The following is a 15,580-nucleotide window of genomic DNA, read 5'->3' on the forward strand; positions in this document are numbered from 1 at the left end:
AACGAAACTGTGAAGCGAAACTGTATCCGTAGTAGGTGATAGTCATAAGGGAATATTCTCTAATGTCATGCAGTCGGCGATTCTCTCTAATTTATCAAAACAACGCTTCGGCCGCAATGCTGGTGATACCAAAAAGCTGCGGTCATTGTGCGACATCTATACGGTTGACATTTGTTTTCTTTGCAGCAGAAAAATTTTCTTCTTCTTCTATTTCCTACTCTCTAACACCCTTGAAAAGGGTATTACCCACTTGTGATTCGATTACCACTAAAACATAATTGTAGATTCTCACATATTGAGTATCTAAAAACACACTTATATAAAGCGACAATAGATGGCGCTTTCGTAACAAAAGGAAATTTCAAACTCATTTAAAAGTTGTGAAAGGTATGAGTGCCGAAAGCATTCTTTATTGTCCAAATTTTAAGCTTCTTTAATTATTTCTTTAAAGCTTAAACTAACCTTGCCTAATGAATGGGATATTTTGCCAACATGGTTGACCATTGTCTTTAATTTCCATTAAATTTGTTTTTAGGTTTCTCGTGTATGCTGTCTCTAAAATCCGGTATTGCGATACATATACAATTTTTGTTAATAGATATTTGGTATTGTTTTGAGGCAATTTTTAAATAAAATAATAAGATTTTTTTTTAGTTTATCGTGGCGTATATGTATGAGAAAACTTTTCCTGTATAGATTTGTATCTGATATTTTCAATGACTTAATTATTCAAGTTCCTTGATCTGAAATTCAATTTCTTCTCTGCGAATAAAGGAAAATACCCTGTTTTTCTCTAGCTGTTGCTTTACGCGAACATACCTATTATTGGACAAATATTCATCAAATCTAAATACTCCATAAACCCAACCATTTGTGATTCGATTACCATTAAAACATAATTGGAATTCACACATATTGAGTATCTAAAAACACACTTATATAAAACGCCAATAGATGGCGCTTTCGTAACAAAAAGGAAACGGAAATAACAAAGTTTTTTTTTTTTTAATTTTTTACTCGAAGTCGTTTAAATGTTATGAAAGGTTTGAGTGCCGAAAGCATTCTTTATTGTCCAAATTTTATGTTTCTTTAATTATTGTTGTCTGAAAGCTTAAACTAACCTTCCCTAATGAATGGGATATTTTGCCAACATGGTTGACCATTGTTTTTAATTTCCATTAAATTTGTTTTTAGGTTTCTCGTGTATGCTGTCTCTAAAATCCGGTATTGCGATACATATACAATTTTTGTTAATAGATATTTGGTATTGTTTTGAGTTATTTTTTTAAATAAAATAATAAGATTTGTAGTTTATCGTGGTGAGTGTGTGTGAGAAAATATTCACACATACACACACCTAGAGAAATATACCATAATGAACTATGCCATCAAAATAGATGAGAAATATTGCACAAAAAATGGCATCGATTTCAAGTGTTACTACTGTGGGATGTGGCTGAAGTTGATAGTCGCCAAGTTGGCAATGATGATGATCAATTGGATTGTAACCACGCTTGTCACAGTTGGTAGAATTCTACTAGAAATGGTAGATTTTTATTGTTTAGTAGATTAGTAGAATTCTATAGAAATAAAATTTTGGTAAAATTTTCTCCAGTGGAAAAATAAATTGAGAAAATTTTCTATAGAAATAAAATGTTGACAAAATTTTCTATAGAAATAAAATTTTAACAAAATTTTTTATAGAAATAAAATTTTGACAAGATTTTCTATACAAAAAAAATTTGAGAAAAATTTCTATAGAAATAAAATTTTGACAAAATTTTCTATAGAAATAAAATTTTGAAGAAAATTTTCTATAGAAATAAAATTAAAAAAAAAAATTATAGAAATAACATTTTGAAAAAATTTTCTATAGAAATGAAATTTTAACAAATTTTCTAAAGATATAATTTTGACAAAATTTTCTATAGAAATAAAATTTTGACAAAATTTTCTATAGAAATAAAATTTTGACAAAATTTTATATAGAAATAACATTTTGACAAAATTTTCTATAGAATTAACATTTTGACAAAATTTTCTATAGAAATAAAATTTTGAGAAAATTGTCTATAGAATTAACATTTTGACAAAAATTTCTATAGAAATAAAATTTTGACAAAATTTTCTATAGAAATAATATTTTGACAAAATTTTCTATAGAAATAAAATTTTGACAAAATTTTCTATAGAAATAATATTTTGACAAAATTTCCTATAGAATTAACATTTTGACAAAATTTTCTATAGTATTAACATTTTGACAAAATTTTCTATAGAAATAAAATTTTGACAAAATTTTCTATAGAAGTAATATTTTGACAAAATTTTCTATAGAAATAAAATTTTCACAAAATTTTCTACAGAAATAATATTTTGACAAAATTTTCTATAGAAATAAAATATTAACAAAATTTTCTATAGAAATAAAATTTTGACAAACTTTTCTATAGAAATAAAATTTTGAGAAAATTTTCTATAGAATTAACATTTTGACAAAATTTTCTATAGAAATAAAATTTTGGCAAAATTTTCTATAGAAATAAAATTTTTACAAAATTTTCTATAGAAATAAAATTTTGATAAATTTTCTATAGAAATAAAATGTTGACAAAATTTTCTATGGAAATAAAATTTTGACAAAATTTTCTATAGAAATAAAATTTTGACAAAATTTCCTATAGAAATAAAATTTTGACAAAATTTTCTATAGAAATAAAATTTTGAGAAAATTGTCTATAGAATTAACATTTTGACAAAATTTTCTATAGAAATAAAATTTTGACAAAATTTTCTATAGAAATAATATTTTGACAAAATTTTCTATAGAAATAAAATTTTGACAAAATTTTCTATAGAAATAATATTTTGACAAAATTTTCTATAGAATTAACATTTTGACAAAATTTTCTATAGAAATAAAATTTTGAGAAAATTGTCTATAGAATTAACATTTTGACAAAATTTTCTATAGAAATAAAATTTTGACAAACTTTTCTATAGAAATGAAATTTTGAGGAAATTTTCTATAGAATTAACATTTTGACAAAATTTTCTATAGAAATGAAATTTTGGCAAAATTTTCTATAGAAATAAAATTTTTACAAAATTTTCTATAGAAATAAAATTTTGATAAATTTTCTATAGAAATAAAATTTTGACAAAATTTTCTATAGAAATGATATTTTGACAAAATTTTCTATAGAAATAAAATTTTGACAAAATTTTCTATAGAAATAATATTTTGACAAAATTTTCTATAGAGTTAACATTTTGACAAAATTTTCTATAGAAATAAAATTTTGACAAAATTTTCTATAGAAGTAATATTTTGACAAAATTTTCTATAGAAATAAAATTTTCTATAGAAATAAAATTTTGACAAAATTTTCTATAGAAATAATATTTTGACAAAATTTTCTATAGAAATAAAATTTTGACAAAATTTTCTATAGAAATAATATTTTGACAAAATTTTCAATAGAATTAACATTTTGACAAAATTTTCTATAGAGTTAACATTTTGACAAAATTTTCTATAGAAATAAAATTTTGACAAAATTTTCTATAGAGTTAACATTTTGACAAAATTTTCTATAGAAATAAAATTTTGACAAAATTTTCTATAGAAGTAATATTTTGACAAAATTTTCTATAGAAATAAAATTTTCACAAAATTTTCTACAGAAATAATATTTTGACAAAATTTTCTATAGAAATAAAATATTAACAAAATTTTCTATAGAAATAAAATTTTGACAACATTTTCTATAGAAATAAAATTTTGACAAAAATTTCCAGAGAGATAAAATTGTGAAAAAAAATCTATATAAATAAAATGTTTAAAAAATTTTCCATAGAAATAAAATTTTGACAAAATTTTCTATAGAAAAAAATCTATTGAAATAAAATTTTGAAAAAAAATTTCTATAGAAATAAAAGTTTGATAAAATGTTGACAAAATTTTCTTTAGAAGAAAAATTTTGACAATATATTCTATAGAAATAAAATTTAGAAAAAAAAAATCCTATAGAAATAAAATTTTGACAAAATTTTCTATAGAAAAAAAATTTTGACAAAATTTCCAGAGAAATAAAATTGTGACAAAATTTTGTATAAAATTAATATTTTGACAAAATTTTCTATAGAAATAAAATTTTGACATAAATTTTCTATAGAAATAAAATTTTGACAAAATTTTCTATAGAAATAAAATTTTGACAAAATTTTCTATAGAAATAAAATTTTGACAAAATTTTCTATAGAAATAAAATTTTGACAAAATTTTCTATAGAAATAAAATTTTGACAAAATTTTCTATAGAAATAAAATTTTGACAAAATTTTCTATAGAAACAAAATTTTGACAAAATTGTCCATATAAATAAAATATTGATAAAATTTTCTATAGAAATAGAATTTTGACAAAATTTTCCATAGAAATAAAATTTTCTATAGAAATATTTTTTTAATAAGATTTTGTGTTTTGTAGGTTTTTGTTAAATTTCCTCCAAATTTTGGTAGATTATTTTTAGCTCGAGTGGCAACCGTGATTGTAACGTCTTCTTGGTTTCGTTAATTTATGCTTCATCAGTCAACGTACGAATATACCATCCATCTCAACTAATATTTGTAACTTTTGTAAGATGATGCTGCAGCAGACAAAGTTAGTTTAGCAAGATAGACTTTCCGATTCGATGAAAGAAAGAAAGAAATGTGAAGAAGAAGAAAAAACAGCGACTTTAAGAAAACCAGAAAAATATTTCCGAAATACGCGCATGTGCTCCGCCAATCCTCTGGCCATCTTCTTATATGCTCATGACATGACATGGTGTGAAATGTAGAAAAAGAAACCAATTTCAAGTAAACAACATTGGTGCGCGTCACCATAGATTACTATACGCGTTGTGCTAGCAATCCTCAACAACAACGACAACAAAAAAAGCACAAACAGCAACGTCATGAGCGAAAGTGAAATCTTTTAAGTTTTCATGCTTTTGTTGTTGCTGATTTTTTTTTCTTTAGTGTTTATAACCGTGTGTACCGTGTCGGGTTGCTAATGAATTCTTCAAAAGTAGAGGAATTATGTACCTAGTACGACTGAATGTTGTTTGGGATGTCTATACATAACGGGCTTCTGGCTTTAGGTTACATAGTCATTAATGCAGATGTGTGTATGTGTGAGTGTGTGAGAGTAAATGGTTTGTATATAATCTTAAATACAATGAGCTTAAAAAAGAAAGGCGTACTATGTATTATTACACTCAGAGAAAAAATGAAATAGCTTTTGGTAGCTGTAGGATCTACAAAGTTATGTTAGATAACAAAACTTTAGAACACTAATAACCAGAGGAAATTTTATCACAAATATTGACAACAATGTCGTTCTAAAAAAAAAGTTAACCCTGCTATCTTTTATTGAGAGAGCAATGGTCAAGGCTGTAGAGAGGAGTGAAAATTGCTTTTCTGTCAATATTTATTTTCAAGTCACCACTGTCCAGGAGAAACGAAAACGGACAATATAGTCAAGAAGCCACAATAAATATTCATTTTGATACACTGCTTTGTCATTGCGCTAGATGTCACTACAAACACAATGCCCTGCAGTTCGTTTCGGCTCTCAAGTATCTTAGGTTTTCGGATCGAAAAAAATATACAGAATATTTATGTGTTTGATGAATTTCACAACAAAAAGTTGTAAAACAATAACAACCACAAATTAACCTAGGAACTGTTGTGGGGGGAATATTTGAATATTTATTCTGAATTCTGGAGAATTTGGTCTATTTGAATTGCTCTTGCTCTCTCGTAGTATGCAAGCATACCAAAAGATTCTAGTTCCCCTGGATTATGTAAGGTAGTTCCTAGCCTTGCTAACTCATCCGCTTCGCAGTTTCCTGGTATGTTCCTATGGCCAAGCACCCATATTAGGTGAATATTAAACTAATTAGCCACCTCTTTGAGAGAAATTTCGGCAATCTATGACCGAAATAAAAAACACTAAGTTCAAGGATTTTATTGCAGGTTTATGCCAACATTTGTTGGAACATTGCCACCTCCTTTAATGCTAGTATTTCAACCTGAAAAATACTTTTCGTTGTTTTAAGTTCCAGGTCTCCGAAACCCACTTTTACATCCAATTGCCGGCTGCTGAAGTGTCGACCACCAAACCACAACACCATATTGCATTATAGGTCTAACCACTGCCGTATACATCCAATGAACTATTTTCGGATCTGGATACCAATCCATTGGAGTTTTGTGCCTGGATCATTTTTGTAGAGTAAGGTTGGCACTGAAAAATACCAAACGATCGACAACGTTTGAAGACAGCGCCTTACCGGGAATGGGCCAAAATACAGCGTGTGATGACTTTTTCGGTCGCTTAAAGGCCATAATTCGTTCAAAGGCAGCCGATTCGAAAAAGTCTAAACTAATTCTAAAATGTTATGATATTTGTGATATTTTTTTTGTCGATTAGAAGAATTAGAGAAATCTAAAGAGAGTCCCTGGTCATGCTCAAAACAGATAGGTTTCTTTTATGTGTAATGTATTTAGGAAAGTTTAAAAAAATATAATAAGATATAAAAGATATATTTTTCTTATTCACATGGAATTTTGTAAGACATTTTTCTATTTGACGAATGAGTTAATGACGCTGGTACTTCATCTTAGTCTTGATATGCTTTGGCAATTCCGAATGATTATTATATTGCAGTTTGTATTACTGATTATCATCATCATCATCATCATCGTAGAAATTTTCCAACATCCAACAATGGCAACAACATTCACTGCTGGTCTTTGGGATTATGCTATAAACCAGTACCCCCTATCCCCCATCTTTGTCTATTTTCCAGTGACTATTTTATCCATTATCATGGCTATGATTATTGCTGTAATGTGTGTTCATTTTGATTTCGCGATAGTTTATGAATTTTTAGAGTTCATTGTAACCCAAAGTCATTGTGGTGGTAGTTGTGGCTACAGTTCAAAGAAATCTTGAAACTCAAAATATATAAATATTTGTTCAAATTACATGGTTTACAAGATAACAATAAATATTTGATAGTTTGTGTACTGCATATCTTATCATTCGGGGGAATTTCTGCTGATGGATGGATTTCACATTTACCATGTAGATGTTAGTATATATTGTCGATTTGAATTCGGCATGATTTGGGATGCGCTGGTGGTCATGGGGAAATTTTCCAGATATTTTTAGAAATATCATAGAAAGATTTTTCCAAATCCAACTATGTCAAAAAAATCAAAAAAACTCAATCTACTCAATAATTTATGCTATCATTTTGATTTTTTATATGATAGTCTTCACCATAGACCTTATAATACATATAGATGAGCCATGGGTGTCAAACTATGTTTGACAGTTCCGAAGATTAAGAATAAACGAGAAAAATAAGAGCACGCTTACATTCTCTTTCGTTTTCCTTTTTGTAGTTTGCTAATTTTACACAAAATTAGAACGTTTATGATGCACCAGAGGATTTATAAAAAAATAATATATTAAAAGTTCATATTTGAACAAAAAATTGTGACCAAAACCGCGAAAATACGAAAGTAATTTTGAGCAGCATTGCTCTTTACGAACAACACAAAAGCAAATGCACGAAAATTAATGTTTGGGACTGACTCTTTACGAAAAAATCAAAACGAAATGTCAGAAAATTAATGTTTGCAACTGACAAAGAATAGTGGATCATCTATGTATTATAATGTCTATGGTCTTCACAGCTACCATTCTAAATAGTCTCTCTCTCTCTTTTTGGCCCAGGGTTGCCAAAGCAATTTAGTAAGAAAGTAGATAGTTAGATTCGTTTTGCAAAAAGAATGAAAATTCGATTATTGGAACATGAAAAGTTGTGGGAAGTGTTCCTCCCTTTCTTATTAGCACCAGGGTTGCCAAAGCAATTTAGTTTAAAAGTAGATAGTTAAAGTCTTTTTGCAAAACGAATGAAATTTCGATTTTTGGAACATAAAAAGTCGTCGCAAGTGTTCCAAAAAATTAAATAAGACTTTAAATAGGTTAGGTCTGGTGATTGCCTGCTGTTACAGATTCATGTACACTGCATTGTTATACCACAAATGGTAAACTTTCCTCTTCTCAATGAGTACTGGCCCATTCTTTGCTAAGCTCAATGGTAAGGCCACTGGCTTTTTATTGCCAAGTACGAACTATGCGTCTCCGCAATTTTACACATTTCCATTATTGTTGAACTATTTGGAATCTGAGACAAGTGAGATAGCCCAACATTATCGTTTTTTTTTTTTGTTTTTTTGGCCAAGTATGCTTGACCATTACATAAGCCATAGAAATCGAAAATGCGAACATCCATATATGATGGATGGGTAGATGGTTGTTTGGTAGTTGAATGATTAAAGATTATTATTTTTGAAAAGAAAACGAAAAAAAGCTCAGGGAACGAAGAAGAAAGACGGCGAGGGAGAAAGAGGAGGAGGAGGAGAAAGAAAACCATGACCAACTATTGTGGAATAATGTGCAAATTACTAGACCAGTAAGTAATAAACAATAGCCTCTATGTTACAAAAAGCTAAACAAAAAGAAACATTATCGAGAGGTATTTCGTCAAAAAGCCCACATGAATACATAATTCAAGAAAGTAGAGGGAGGGAAAAAAGTAACTTTTTTTATTTTTATTTTTGTTTTTTTTTTGTTTTACCAAAAATTGTAATGGACTCATGTATATGTGTTAACCACTCGGAATAATAAAGAAATAGAAGTATTGACACATAAATGTTTGATTTCTTAAATACCTATACATATGTATATCGATCAACCCAATGCTAAAGTACCTACAAATGTGCCATACCAAAATCATCGTGTAAACCCACCTAAGCGTCACCTGTGTGTGTCTATGGGCGCTTGTGTATGCCTGTGTGTATATAAGAGTGAATTTATATAAACGATGTTATCTTTCAAGTCCATTGTGGTCTTATATACAAATCCATTGGAAAAAATTTCACTTTCTTTTCGACAAGTCTTGATGACCGTTGTGGTAGTTATTTGGTCTTATCGTTTTTGTTGTTGTTGTCATTATTATTATTGCTGACGAGTTTCTTATTCCATTCCTTTTTCTTTGGTCGTTGTCATCGTTACTTGAGTGTTGTTTACGTTGCAACATTCCCAAGCAATTAAAATTTATGGTAAAAGAAAAACAAAACTTCTTTCCATGTCTTTTCATTGGTATGACGACGATGATGTTAACATGGTGCTGTTGGCTAGATGCTTGCCTGGCAAGACAAAACAAAGATTTGTGACTAGAAAAAAAAACAACAACAGCAAGAAGAGGAGAAAAGGCATACCAAATATCTTCTTTCAAGTCATGTTTCTGGTTTGCCACTTCTGTTCATTGAAAGAAAAAAACACATTCACTTCTTTTTTTTGAGTCTTCTGTTTTCTATAGGCCTTTCTTTCCATTTACAAGCCCACTGTAGGCAATTCCAATAAAGCTGTTTGTATCCTCCTTTAAAGTTGGGCTTAAACCATTGCTGGTTTTTTGCTTCTTTCTTATGTTCCCAACATTTTCTTTTTTTCTGTGAAATGTAGCATCATTGCTGTACCAAAGCTTCATGCATTTATTTCTCTTTTTTACAATCTCTCCTACTCTCCCTCCCTTCTCAACAACATATGTATGTTTCGCATACTTCTTATTCTTCCTCTTGTGATCTAAACGAGAGAAAGAGTGAGAGATTGAGTGAGTATGTTTGTCTAGAGTAATGTTGTTATACGTCAGTTACCGTTAGTTTCTCTTTTGACCCAGTTTTGGTAAAAGAAAACGTAAATTCTAAAATCATCAGCCATAACAGAATTATCCGTATCTGGCTTCAGCTTGGGACTAAGAGAAATATGGACAGACATGCAGCCAAAGTAATAGACGACCATCATCATCGCCATGACCATTGGCAATTGTTATGGATGTCTGTTGGTTTTTTAAAGAAAGGCAATCTTAGACATATTCTTGTTGTTGTTGTTGTTTATGATCCCCATTTGTTTGTTGTTGTTGATTTGGTGTTCTTCTTCTTAGACATATTCTAAGCATTGTTGTTATTGTTTGTTGTTGTTTCACATATGAATGACACGGTGTTCTTCTTCATATTTTGAATGAGTTGAGATCTTGCGTGCAAAGGTGTTAGTAGCTTCCAGTTTACCTTGTCATTATTTTGTGTCCATTGAGATTGTATGAGAGTTCCATTGTTCTTTGTTCTTCCTCAATCACATTGCAAATACCATTTATTTTTGTTTGTTGCTAACTGCTTATCATTCTGCCATTTTCAATATAACAAAGTCCAAATGCGTGACGTATTTGGTTTGTTAAGAAAACAATGCACGTTCTTTTTGATTTTATTAACGATCGTTAAGTTCGATATCATTTTCTTTATGAGGATGGAGTGTTTGGTTATGGCAACAGACAGGATAATGGACATCAATCTCAATAGAATATTATTAAGATTTTTCTACTTAAATCTTAATATAAAAGGACCTCATATTTAGTCCCTATGTCAATTAAGACATAAAGCACACCGGACGCATATATATATTGGTCTATGTATTGGTATATGCTATGTAACAAACAAAAAACTGCAGTGTGGAAAATACTGTGAATACTTGTCTAAAGTTTTACAAGGAGCAAAAATGTTGAAGCCTGGAAGACTTGAAATGCTATATATGGTCAGATGAAGCCAAAATGAATCATTTTCAGGCAGATAGCTCAGATAATTATTAGCGCCGCCCTTACAAAATTAAAGATAGCACAGGTCAATGGTTTTGTTTATTTATTTATTAATTACATTTACAATAAAATTATAAATATAATTGTAAGCTTTGACTGCTAGGGTCTTAAGCCTGTCTCGCTTTGTGCCACCTTGGTCCATTGGTAAAAATTGATGGTATGCTGATGAAAAATTACCTCTGCATTCTAGAGGACAATTTACCCAATAAAATACGGGAAACTTATTGTTTTGGACTTATTTCTCTTGGTGACATCTTGGCTCATTTGTAAAAATCCATGGTATCATTAAAATGGAAGATTAACTCCACATGCTAAAGAATAATTTACTCGTTTTTTTGTAAACCATAGTGCATACAGGAGTGGAATCCAAAACATACAGTAAAGGTAGTGAAGAAGTTATAATCAAACAATAACAAAATTTTGACCATACAATGTTCAGGGCTAAGCCCGAATCTTAATCCGATTTTTTTCAAAAGACACTTTCTACAGTTTGATAGAGCATCAATTTCCTTGAAAGAGCTTTGATCCCGAACTCAATGGGAGTAGTGAAATAATCCATAGTAACACATCGAGGCCCTAGTCCAGAGTATCCCTAGGTGTGTTAGAAGTGTCACTAAAGCAAAAGGGTTTATAGCCAAAAAATTAAAAATTCTGAACGTGCATGCTTTCATTTTTATCATGCCCAGATTTTTTTCTGAATCAAAGATGTTAGTATCAATGGTAGTATCAATCACATAATTAATTAGAAATAAAAAACATGCTAGACCATGCAAAGTCCGGGTTTTAATCCGATTTTTGTTTTCAAAAGACACTTTGTTCGTATTATTGAAACAACAAATTATTTATTGTATTATAATTATTATTTATAATTTAATCGCAAAACTCACAAAAACTTTTTTAATTAAGGCAATATTTTTTTAAACAATTATTTCAGTTTAAATAATTTTTGTTTTTTTATTTAATATATATATTGAAGCAATAAATTATTTATTGTGTTATTGTTATTTATAATTATTTCAGTTGAAATATTTTTTAATTATTCAAGAGTGATATTTTTTTTGTGTAATTTAATTGATTCAATTCAAAATTTAATCGAGTGTGATCGCAAAACTAGCAAAAATTTTTTAAATTAAATAATTTTTTTATAAGAGTTCTTAATGAAGAAATAAATAATCTATTAATTTATTGTATAATTATTATTATTTATTGTGTTATTGTTATTTATAATTATTTCAGTTGAAATATTTTTAATTATTCAAGAGTGATATTTTTGTTTTTTTTTGTGTAATTTAATTGATTGAATTCAATATGTAATAGATTTTGATAGAAAAAGGCAATGATGTTTTTGTGATATTTTTTTTGTGTAATTTAATTGATTCAATTCAAAATTTAATCGAGTGTGATCGCAAAACTAGCAAAAACTTTTTAAATTAAATAATTTTTTTTATAAGAGTTCTTGTTGAAGCAATAAATTATATATTTATTTGTTGTATAATTATTATTTATATTTATTTCAGTTGAAATATTTTTAAATTTTTTTTTAAGAGTGATATTTTTAGTCTTTTGTCTTTTGTGTAATTTGTAATCTTCTGTATTATCTTAAATATCGTTGAATATATTTTTGTTTTCCTAACATGTGAGGTATAATTCTATTTTTCTCTTGTTAAAGAAAATGTCGTTTTGTGAAAAAAAAAATAGAATTAAAAGAATAGAATAATTTCAAAAAAATGCCTTTAGCGCCATACGACAACATATGTATGTTTCGCATACTTCTTATTCTTCCTCTTGTGATCTAAACGAGAGAAAGAGTGAGAGATTGAGTGAGTATGTTTGTCTAGAGTAATGTTGTTATACGTCAGTTACCGTTAGTTTCTCTTTTGACCCAGTTTTGGTAAAAGAAAACGTAAATTCTAAAATCATCAGCCATAACAGAATTATCCGTATCTGGCTTCAGCTTGGGACTAAGAGAAATATGGACAGACATGCAGCCAAAGTAATAGACGACCATCATCATCGCCATGACCATTGGCAATTGTTATGGATGTCTGTTGGTTTTTTAAAGAAAGGCAATCTTAGACATATTCTTGTTGTTGTTGTTGTTTATGATCCCCATTTGTTTGTTGTTGTTGATTTGGTGTTCTTCTTCTTAGACATATTCTAAGCATTGTTGTTATTGTTTGTTGTTGTTTCACATATGAATGACACGGTGTTCTTCTTCATATTTTGAATGAGTTGAGATCTTGCGTGCAAAGGTGTTAGTAGCTTCCAGTTTACCTTGTCATTATTTTGTGTCCATTGAGATTGTATGAGAGTTCCATTGTTCTTTGTTCTTCCTCAATCACATTGCAAATACCATTTATTTTTGTTTGTTGCTAACTGCTTATCATTCTGCCATTTTCAATATAACAAAGTCCAAATGCGTGACGTATTTGGTTTGTTAAGAAAACAATGCACGTTCTTTTTGATTTTATTAACGATCGTTAAGTTCGATATCATTTTCTTTATGAGGATGGAGTGTTTGGTTATGGCAACAGACAGGATAATGGACATCAATCTCAATAGAATATTATTAAGATTTTTCTACTTAAATCTTAATATAAAAGGACCTCATATTTAGTCCCTATGTCAATTAAGACATAAAGCACACCGGACGCATATATATATTGGTCTATGTATTGGTATATGCTATGTAACAAACAAAAAACTGCAGTGTGGAAAATACTGTGAATACTTGTCTAAAGTTTTACAAGGAGCAAAAATGTTGAAGCCTGGAAGACTTGAAATGCTATATATGGTCAGATGAAGCCAAAATGAATCATTTTCAGGCAGATAGCTCAGATAATTATTAGCGCCGCCCTTACAAAATTAAAGATAGCACAGGTCAATGGTTTTGTTTATTTATTTATTAATTACATTTACAATAAAATTATAAATATAATTGTAAGCTTTGACTGCTAGGGTCTTAAGCCTGTCTCGCTTTGTGCCACCTTGGTCCATTGGTAAAAATTGATGGTATGCTGATGAAAAATTACCTCTGCATTCTAGAGGACAATTTACCCAATAAAATACGGGAAACTTATTGTTTTGGACTTATTTCTCTTGGTGACATCTTGGCTCATTTGTAAAAATCCATGGTATCATTAAAATGGAAGATTAACTCCACATGCTAAAGAATAATTTACTCGTTTTTTTGTAAACCATAGTGCATACAGGAGTGGAATCCAAAACATACAGTAAAGGTAGTGAAGAAGTTATAATCAAACAATAACAAAATTTTGACCATACAATGTTCAGGGCTAAGCCCGAATCTTAATCCGATTTTTTTCAAAAGACACTTTCTACAGTTTGATAGAGCATCAATTTCCTTGAAAGAGCTTTGATCCCGAACTCAATGGGAGTAGTGAAATAATCCATAGTAACACATCGAGGCCCTAGTCCAGAGTATCCCTAGGTGTGTTAGAAGTGTCACTAAAGCAAAAGGGTTTATAGCCAAAAAATTAAAAATTCTGAACGTGCATGCTTTCATTTTTATCATGCCCAGATTTTTTTCTGAATCAAAGATGTTAGTATCAATGGTAGTATCAATCACATAATTAATTAGAAATAAAAAACATGCTAGACCATGCAAAGTCCGGGTTTTAATCCGATTTTTGTTTTCAAAAGACACTTTGTTCGTATTATTGAAACAACAAATTATTTATTGTATTATAATTATTATTTATAATTTAATCGCAAAACTCACAAAAACTTTTTTAATTAAGGCAATATTTTTTTAAACAATTATTTCAGTTTAAATAATTTTTGTTTTTTTATTTAATATATATATTGAAGCAATAAATTATTTATTGTGTTATTGTTATTTATAATTATTTCAGTTGAAATATTTTTTAATTATTCAAGAGTGATATTTTTTTTGTGTAATTTAATTGATTCAATTCAAAATTTAATCGAGTGTGATCGCAAAACTAGCAAAAATTTTTTAAATTAAATAATTTTTTTATAAGAGTTCTTAATGAAGAAATAAATAATCTATTAATTTATTGTATAATTATTATTATTTATTGTGTTATTGTTATTTATAATTATTTCAGTTGAAATATTTTTAATTATTCAAGAGTGATATTTTTGTTTTTTTTTGTGTAATTTAATTGATTGAATTCAATATGTAATAGATTTTGATAGAAAAAGGCAATGATGTTTTTGTGATATTTTTTTTGTGTAATTTAATTGATTCAATTCAAAATTTAATCGAGTGTGATCGCAAAACTAGCAAAAACTTTTTAAATTAAATAATTTTTTTTATAAGAGTTCTTGTTGAAGCAATAAATTATATATTTATTTGTTGTATAATTATTATTTATATTTATTTCAGTTGAAATATTTTTAAATTTTTTTTTAAGAGTGATATTTTTAGTCTTTTGTCTTTTGTGTAATTTGTAATCTTCTGTATTATCTTAAATATCGTTGAATATATTTTTGTTTTCCTAACATGTGAGGTATAATTCTATTTTTCTCTTGTTAAAGAAAATGTCGTTTTGTGAAAAAAAAAATAGAATTAAAAGAATAGAATAATTTCAAAAAAATGCCTTTAGCGCCATACGACGTTCAAGATGGGCAAGTTTTTGTTAAATTTCCACTAATTTTCAAATTTAGTAAATTTTTTTGTTTTATTTATGCATAAATTATTTCTCTTTTTTAGTTCATGTAACTTTATAAAGCCAAAAATAATTAACGTGAAAGAAATAAGGGAAATTTTAAATAAAACGCAATAATTTCTTTGAAATAAAATAAAGTTAAATTGACAAAAAA

General features: G+C 28.2%; 1 protein-coding gene across 1 annotated transcript in view; it reads right to left on the minus strand.

Moving 5' to 3' along the window:
• LOC142221156 (uncharacterized) overlaps positions 1-15,580 on the minus strand; it is an 85,490-nt gene that overhangs the window by 5,830 nt on the left and 64,080 nt on the right. The gene's annotated exons all lie outside the window — the stretch shown is intronic.

Source organism: Haematobia irritans, chromosome 1, assembly GCF_050003625.1.
Source record: "Haematobia irritans isolate KBUSLIRL chromosome 1, ASM5000362v1, whole genome shotgun sequence".
Taxonomy (NCBI): domain Eukaryota; kingdom Metazoa; phylum Arthropoda; class Insecta; order Diptera; family Muscidae; genus Haematobia; species Haematobia irritans.